This window comes from Phoxinus phoxinus, assembly GCF_949152265.1.
Source record: "Phoxinus phoxinus genome assembly, chromosome: 20".
Taxonomy (NCBI): Eukaryota; Metazoa; Chordata; class Actinopteri; order Cypriniformes; family Leuciscidae; genus Phoxinus; species Phoxinus phoxinus.
This window is the reverse complement of record NC_136895.1, coordinates 29211194-29220900: the sequence shown is the minus strand read 5'-3', so window position 1 is coordinate 29220900 and position 9707 is coordinate 29211194. Positions and strand designations below refer to the sequence as shown.

Sequence of the window (9707 nt, the reverse complement as noted above, 5' to 3'; positions counted from 1 at the left end):
GTAGGTACTGGTATCGGATAAAACCCAACCGATACCCAACCCTAGCATTGACCCTCAACACAATACAATGTGAACAAGCTAGTGTTAATGGGAATGCTGCTTTCTGCAAAGGGGATTGACTTGACCACGGAAAAGGTTCATGCTTTAAAGTTAATGAGGCATTAACACCTTTAATTTGAATCTGTAAAACAAAATGGGAGCCAGTTGAGTGAGATCAGGAGTGGTGTGATCGGTTCTCTTAGGCTGGTTGAAAACCAGATGTGCTTCTGCGTTCTGGATCATCTGCCAGTAGAAACTGCTTCAGACTTTTCTGATGTAACATTTTCTGAGAGCAAACCTGCACGATCGAGCTGCTGTCCAAATATGAGACAGAGTTGGTCGTCAAACACAACCCCCAGGATCCTTACTGTCCTGGTTGGTGTTAATGTTGTGGACCCCAGTTACACAGTGATGTTGTGGTCAACTGATGGGTCTGTAGGAGAAACAAGGATCTCCATCTTTGCACGGCTGGCCTGTAGATGATGCTCCTTCATCCAGGCAGAAATGTCTGAATACAAGCTGAGACAGTGGGATCATCAGGTTGAAATTACAGATAGAGCTTCTTGTCTTCTGCATAGCAGTGGTAGAAGAAGCCATGCGCATTTATGATCTTTCCCAGTGAAGCTGTGTAAATGGAGAACAGAAGAGGAGCGAGCACTGAACCTTGAGGCACTCCAGTGACTAGATGATACCCCTGCTGTCCATGAAACCTTGAAAGATCTCTCTGTGAAGATCTTTCTGTGAAGTAAGACTGAAGTCACTGAAATGCCGTACCAGTGATATCTGAGTCAGAAACGGCGGACAGGAGGATCTGGTGCTTTAGTGTCAAAGGCAGCTGACAGATCTAGTAGAACAAGGACAGATGATCTGGCGTTCGCTCTCGCCAGCCGTAGAGTTTCAGCAACGGTCAGCGGGGCGGTTTCTGTGGGGTCCACTTTTGAAGCCAGACTGGTACAAAAGTGCAGAGGGTTGATAGGCACAAAGATAGGCACAAAGATAGGCACAAAGATAGGCACAAAGATAGGCACAAAGGGAAGAAAAGAGACTGGTCTGTAGTTGCAGCCTGTTCTCACGCAAATGCTTCTCTATAGCACGCAGTGTGTTTATCGTGCAATTTATATGCGAAAATGAGTTTTTACGTGGATATGATATGCAGTTTTGCGCGTGCATATGATACTCACTTTATTGCGTGATATACACACGCACCCCACACCACTAATCCTACCCAAGCGTATAATACACACGCTCCCCACCCCACCCTAAACCTACCCATGTGCTATCCATGCGTATACTATGCACATAAAAACTAATTTTCGCGTATATATTACACGATAAACACACCGCGTGCTATATAGACTCATTTGGTGTGATCGGGTCTGTAGTTGAGGGTTGGCTTAGGGAAGGGACACCAAACCCATACCAAAGAACTATAGTGCTGATAAAGGCCGACTGTGTTGTTACAATATTTTATTCTTACTGTTTTAACTAAATGTTACACTGGTTCAGCTCTGTACAGAAGAGAACATGACATTGTTCACATTGGTCTGCAGGAAAACAGCGACGGGCCGAATGAAAATGTAATGGACTCTCTGACAGTAGATGGCGCTTATGAACAGCAGAAATAAAGCTGTTTTATAGGTAACCTCTGAACACAATGCAGCGTTGTACTTATAAAAACACAGTCTAGCACGAAATATTCTGTAACTTCACTGTAGTTTGCCAACATACAAGCTAGCTATAGTTACAACGCGTTATTTATCTTCAAAACCTCTACACTTCCACCTGAAGCCGTATCACCCAAAGCCTTTTCGTCAAACGACTGAGATCTGAAGATGTCCTAAAATGTAAAGCGTAATGATCCCTCTAATAGTGTCATATTTAAGGGTATAGGACGCTGAAGTTCAAACTGAATGGGGAAGAGTGAGGATTTAAGTGACTTTGAACGTGTCGTGGTTGTTGGTGCTAATTTACTGGGATTTTAACACACAACCATCTCTAGGGTTTACAGAGAATGGTCTGAAAAAGAGAAAATATCCAGTCAGCTGTTTTTAGTTTGAGTTCACTCCTGGTATCATGTTTTGTTCAGTGATTTGAATGAAATATTTCTCAGTGCAGTTTTAACATGTCTGGTTATTTTCTCTGAACACTTCAACATGTGGTTTTATTCTTCATTGCTCGTTTCATAGTGTTAGTCACATAATACTGAACACAGCGCCATCTAGAGGCTTTCTTGAGTAACGACACAATCACTGGATCTCATTACAGAGGCTGCGTTCGAAACCGCGTACTTCCCTACTATATAGTAGGGGAAAAGAGTAGGCGAGCGAAAAAGTATGTACGAATCATAAAAGAGTAGGCGAGAATTACCTGGGTGACGTACTAATTATCGCGAGATTCGGACTTAAGTGCGTTCGAATATGCCTACTTTCCTACTATATAGTAGACGAAAACAGTACGTGAAGGAAGAAGTACGTTCGAAACATCAGTATTCATAAAAGAGTAGGCGAGGAGTTCCCGGATGGCTTACTGCTTCCAGACAGATTAGGCTTGTTTGAGATGCGCCTTGCCTCGCCTGAAGTGTAGTCGAGAGTAGGCGGCTGCAGTGATGGGAGGAGTGAAAAAAGCACAGGCAAGCCGGACAGTTCTCTCTTCTCGCAGTGGATCTGACAGCTGTGAGATCAAAGATGGATATCGCGGGATTCACGGGATTCACGCTCGTGCACAGTGTTGGTAATAAACTGGATGTAATTTAAGTTCTGTTGCTTAAATATGAAAATAAATATAATGAACAAGACACCCAACTTACTTGTTAGGCTATATAATCCCATTCCAAATACGTGTTTATCAATCTTTTTTTTTTCTTTAATAGGCCTACATGTGTTTATATATATATATATTTTAATTCCATAATCACATAATCCATATAGAGATCGCACTGTCAGAGAGTTTGGGAATATTCACAGATCATTTATACACATAAAACATGATATCAGAGTTTTAATATCAAACATTTTAAAAGAGAACATTACATCATGGTTGTTTAAACCAATGAGCATTAAGCTGTGTCGTCAGCAAGTCGTTTCCCATCATGCTTTTGATCCGCGCAGTCGGTGGAGAGCAACTGCGCGCGACTGCAGAATCCGACAGGTGTGCCTTGCGCTCGCGAGAGTGTTTTGACATACGTCAGCATGACATCGGAGCCAGGCGGAACGCAGTCGGACACATTTCTAACCGGCATGCATCTCGCGGTGATCACCGGTGATCGGTTCTGCGCAGATTTTGCTCATCTCAAACAAGCCTATTTTCGAGTGCAGTCCGATGGATACTCTTCTATCCCAGGAGGCCACGCGAGAGGATACGTCATTATCAAACATCACGGAGATCAGCGACGCGCGGGGTTTCAAATGTGAGTAAACACGGTTCCTTGTGTTAAAATTGCATGTGTTAAACTACTATAGAGTAAACGTTTTAACTGTTGAAGATGTAAAGGAGTTAGACAGTATAGTATAGTTGTGATTTTGCTGTAAAAACACGTTTTATTATGTATAGCTCTAGCTGACAGGGGAGCTCCAGTAAGGACACGTAAGTTACGTCTCTAAAGGGGATTTACATAAACATCTTAAAGACGCTTATTTTAAACGTCTATTTACATCTGACAGGAAAATCTTGCAGTGTTGCACAACATGAAATATACATCTGAGTGGTATATGTGCTATTATGTAGAACAAATCTATAAATTAACTAAACATAAGTTATCTATTTTATTTGTCCATTAGTACTGTTGATAAATTGAGGAACATCTATGTTGGATAAAAAGTTAAAACAACCTCAACATGTAAATGTAGTGGTCAGAGGTCCACAGAGGTCATGGGAGTCTTGTCTGGATGTTACAGGGACAGAAGAACAGATGTGTGTGTGTTTATCCGGTGGAGAGAGGCTCATGAAGCTGATGCTGCATCAAAGGCTTTGAGTGAGTATACTACAAAAAATTAATAACAACAACTATTTAAATATTAAGTTGTAGTTTATTTTAATTATTGTAATTTCAAACAGAACTATTAAAGCACTTTTCTGATACTCTATTTCTGTGCATTTGCTGCTCAGCTGTTGTGGTGGAGGACCACAAGGAAAGATGATGGCGGCATTTGTGAAAAAAAGCGTTCTTGTCTTCTAAATAATACTGAAATCAAATGACATTGTGCTGTTAAAATGACTGCTTTTGTGATATGTTTGTGCATTTTTGTAGGATCTGAAATGTCAGCAGACTGGTCTGAGCACTGAGGATGAGGAGCACAGAGCTGAAGATCGTGCCATGGACGAGACCCTCCATATCTCCACCGGCCCTTATTGCCTCAGATCGTGAAGCACAACACATCACGCAACAACCTCCGGCACGGCTCACCTCTGGTGGTCGGCTGGTTCATCAGAATAAAGCCGCAGAATGGGAACCGCTGTGTTGAGATGGCAGTAGATGTGGTTCAGCGCCTGTAGTCTACATGATTGTAGTTTGAATAAAGCTTTGTTTCATGTGTTGACTTGTATATGCATTTGTTTATTGTGTGGTGACTTTCATTCATTCATTTACTCATTTATTAATATTTATCATTGTTGTCAGTAAATCAAATATAATTATTTAATTAATTAATGCTTTAATTAATTGTTTGAATGAAAATGTAGTCATGAGGTGTGTGTATATATATATATATATATATATATATATATATATATATATATATATCATATATATATTATGTTTGCATTCATAATATGAGATTGTATACACAGGAAAAAGGTTGAATATCTTAATATATATTTTCTTAAATAAGTAATTATAATACATTTAAAAAATGCATTTTTTGATATTTATAGGCCTGAGGGATGAAACGACAGAAAAAGAGGAAAACAGCAGTAAGCCACTTTTGCTTGTGGATGAAAATGTTTGGAAATAAAATTAAACAACATATTAGATAGAAATAGAAATGAACAACATATTCAAAAGATGACAATTTGGGGATTTCGTTATAAAAATAAATAATATCGTTAAGGATAAAACGGTGGGTCACATAAGTAGGGTTAAATATAAGAACTTAAATCAACCCTAAATGTATTCACAAAATATATGGGCAGCAGTTTCTTTAAAAATACCATAAAATGAGCAAGTTTAATCAATATCAAGATATTTACAGATAGATTAATTAAACGTGTCGTTCAAATCTTTAAGTTTTTGCACTTGTGATAACGCGGCGTAGGTCACATGATAACGTCAACATGGCAGATGTCCGGTTCGCATTCATACTTAACGAGATTTGGCTATAAAGTACCTACTCTTTTAGCGCTCGTTAAGTAAGTACTTATTGAAATTAAGTACCTACTCATTGAGTATGCGGTTTCGAACGCAGCCTGAGTAAATAACTCCTGATAACATGTGAGTTCAGGGTGAGCCACTAGATGGAGGAGTTGCTCCTCAGACGAAACCAGAGACAAATCACACTAGAGATTTAAAGACTTTATCGTTCCCTGTTGGAGGAAATGGAGCATCGATATGTTGTTTATGTATTTCACTGTGATCTCAAATTATATTATAATGTGTCCCAAATCAGTGATTTCTCATGTTAAAGCAGAAGCTGGGGAAGATGTTTGTTTATTATTGTGTTAAAATAAATTGAGATAATAATAATGTAAACATTTACAAATAATGTTTCAAATAATATTTTAATAATGTAAAGCTTTATATGTTCCACACTTCTGAAATCTTTAAACTATATATAAAGTCTGTATTCCTCCGGGAGCCGCTCAACATAATAAATGTAATAAAACATGGAGAGACTCTTGAACCTCCGAGTGAGAAACTTTATTGATAAAGGCAAGCAAATACATACAGCAAATATACAGCAGTAGTAAAGTGAGATCTGTGTCTCTATTTTCTATCTGAGAAAATATAAACCATAAAGACTAACACATAAGATTTTTTTAAAAATCCCAAAATAATCAAGCTCAAATATTCAGTATTAATTATGACAAAAACACACTTGAAGAACCTTTAAAGTTCAGCGTTCTGCTTTAGATTTCAATACTTCCTGAAAAAGATGAACATATCAAGGCATAAATATATCTGACATACATTAATATATGCAAAATCAGTTTGTGAGAAATGACATCATCAATCATGTACCTGATGTGTGAATATGTGCTTGATCTCGTTCAGCTCTTCTGGATCTGATGTCATAAACCACAATACTGACAGTAGCCACGCCCACCAGAGCAGAGAGGACCAATCGGATCACAGCTTCAGTAGGACCACAACAGTGGACAGAGTCTGAGGAATAAACACATCAAACTGAGATCAGATCAGTCAATAAACACTAATATCAGCGCTGACATCAACTAATATTTCTGAATAAACAAAAATATGATCAACAATATTATATTCAGTTCTGATATGATTTGTCATTTCAAACTCTAAAATGATTCAACAATTCAATATGCAAATAGTGAATAAAATAAGAATATTTGATGGACAAGACTAATGATCTCTACTCACCATAGACAGAAACTCTGAATACTTTTGATGAGAATCTTCTTGTAAACACCAGTAGTTTATAATCTCCAGCATGTTCAGTTGTGGTGTGTGTGACGGTCAGAGATCCAGTTTGTTTGTCCAGCTTCAGTCTGTCTCTGAATCTCCCATCAAGAACATCTTCATATACAGTGAATCTGTCGGTCCATTTATTGATTTCTGCTATTAAAGTGTTTCCAAATCTCCACTGAATCACATCATCATCCTTCACTTCAGTGAGACCAGAGTTTAGAGAGACTGAATCTCCCTCCGTCACTGACACTGACGTCACTTCATCTGTCAAACACACACAGAGAACAAACAGAAACAGGGTTTGCAAAGATTAATACTGTCAAATCACTTTATAATGGTTTACTAAATTTAATAGTTTAAAATTTACATTTAAATTAACAATATAAAATAAGAAAATAAAATGGTGTATGAATTAATTTAAAATTTGTCATTAACAAACAGGTTTAAATGTTTTTGAACTCACCAAAGACAATGAGCCTGAATCTCTTGATCTCACGGTTGATCTGTAGTTTATATTCTCCTTCATGTTCAGTTGTGGTGTGTGTGACGGTCAGAGATCCAGTTTGATTGTCCAGCTTCAGTCTGTCTCTGAATCTCCCATCAAGAACATCTTCATATACAGTGATTCTGTCGAACCGTTTATTGATTTCTGCTATTAAAGTGTATTCAAATCTCCACTGAATCTCATCATCATCCTTCATTTCAGTGAGACCAGAGTTTAGAGAGACTGAATCTCCTTTCCACACTGACTTCAGTCCTGAATCATCACACACACACACACACACACACACACACACACACACACAGACACACACACACACACACACACACACACACACACACACACACACACACACACACACACACACACACACACACACACACACACACACACACACACACACACACACACACACACACACACACACACACACACGGTTCATCACAGATTTAGACGGTCACTTGATAAATAGTTTGAAATGTAAAATTTAAATGATGTTTTATTAACAAGGTTCGGGAGGAACACGTTCTAATGATCAAGCAATCAAGTAATTCCAACCAGCTGTCATCAATCAGTAATCAACAGATCCACTCAATCAGCATGAGTAAAGCCTATAAATATTCACAGTCAACTCACCCTTATTCCTCGACAGTTTTCAACATTTGGTTCTCCGTTCTGCAAACGATGTCTCAAATGCAACATTCACCGTCCGATGACGAGCTCAACTGCTCTCCGGTTCCTCCGCCGCCATCAGCCGGCCCTAGGACCACTTCTTCTCTGCCTGATATCGCCTCCGAGCCCCAGGCTTCATCTCGCGGGCGCCGGTCTGCACAAGCAACCCCCCGCACGCCAAGACGCCGAGGCCTGCCCTCACCTCCACCAGCGAGGACTCCAGCTTTCTCCCCGGCATCCTCCTATCATTCGGCCGTACCCACGATTCCACCCATTGGAAAGTGGACAGTCATGAGTCTGAGACAAGCGCTGATAAATTCTGATATTCAGCCTTCGCGCAGGATGAAGAAAGCGCAATTGTACAATCTGTACGTCACCTTGCAGTCATCCAATCTCTCTCCCAAGTCCACCCCAGCTTCCACGGCAGCCAGCAGGCTGAGAAAAACCCGGGAGGCCCCGAATCCGCCTCGCCAGACACCGTCTCCTCCTCATTCAAGATCCGGTTTTCGGCGTGCATCAGCCCGCAGTACCAGGTCTTCAGCGAGCCTGGGCCGCGCCCCAGATGCCACCGCTGCGAGCCCTCACTCGCCTCCCGCCTCAGCTCAGCTTTTCACCGCGGCGCTCCCCGCCGTAGCGCCTTACACAGCTGGGCCCGCCGGCCCACCCCCAGCCTCCCAGCTTTTTCCTCCCGCTATTTCCAACTCTTTTCCTCTGCAGTGGCCTCCGGCTCCCGTAGCAGACGCTAGCGTGAGGCTGCCTCCGCTAGCGGCGCAGGCCCGGCCTTTCAGTCATCTTCCCGCGACTACTGCTAACTCCTCCCCTTTTCAGTGGTCTGCAGCTCAAGCAAGCGCGAGGCTGCCTCCGCTTGTAACTCAGGCTCACACTTCTCATTCATATCCTCCTTTTCCCCCTCATGTTTCTTTCAATTTCCCTCCCCAAGCCCCTCAGGCCGATTTAAGCGTGAGGCTGCCTCCGCCGATAGTCGCAGCCCCGGCTTCTCTCCCTTTCAGCTCTCTCTTAAACGCAAAATCTAACTATTCTCTTTTTACAGCTACACCGATGCCTGTCCCACAAAACGCCGTCGCTCTGGAGCCTCCACCAGTGGCCCACAACATCCGAGCACAGATCCTGGCAGGTGCAGACATAGACCTTTCACATTTACTTTCTCTGCTCCCGTGTCCGATTCTAACCGCCAGTTGGACTGCGGGGATTTTTCAGTGACTTTAAAAAATCAAAACATGCATTCATCACGTTTACTTTCGTTTTCTGAATTCTCCATCGCTTTCAGCCATTTCACAGAAGTCATTTGTTCAGCATTCCCTCATAGGCGGCGCAAACTGAACGACTATTTAGCGCTCATAGCCGAGCTCGCGTTGTCTTACGGGGGAGGGCACTTTTATACCTACCACAAACTCTTCTCGGCAAAATGCGCTGTTAGAGTTTCCCAGTGGAACCAGTGCCCTTACTGGGGAGCACTCGACACCGACCTTCACAGCAGAGTATTCCTTGGCTGCAGGAACATTTCTTGCGCGGTCTGCAGGTCAGTAGCTCATTCCACCATATCATGCCCACAAGTTAACCCCTCCATTCCCCCTTGCTCAAACACAGCACCAGTTAAATCCACCAGTTATGTACCAAGACCGGCAACCATCAACGCAAATCCCCACGATGCCGATTTCAGCTCCAGAGCTTCTACGGATAGCAAACAACCTTGCAACAATTTTAACGCTGGCAAGTGCACCAGGCAGCGTTGTCGATACTTGCACATATGCAGTTTCTGCGGCGGCGCCCATGCCCGTCCTGTATGCCCCGTGTTTAAAGATGTCAATAAAAAATAAAAAAATTATTTATCGACTCCCGTGAATATTTCTCGCCTTTCTATCGAACTAGCTCACCACCCGGACT

At 41.7% G+C, this 9707-nt stretch overlaps 1 long non-coding RNA gene across 1 annotated transcript; it reads left to right on the top strand.

The window, feature by feature from the left end:
• The first annotated feature begins 3109 nt into the window (after positions 1 to 3109).
• On the top strand, positions 3110 to 4579 carry LOC306988058. The gene is made up of 3 exons (XR_013795313.1): positions 3110 to 3445; positions 3933 to 4009; positions 4286 to 4579. It is a non-coding gene; the product is annotated as an uncharacterized lncRNA (long non-coding RNA).
• Positions 4580 to 9707: the final 5128 nt, after the last annotated feature.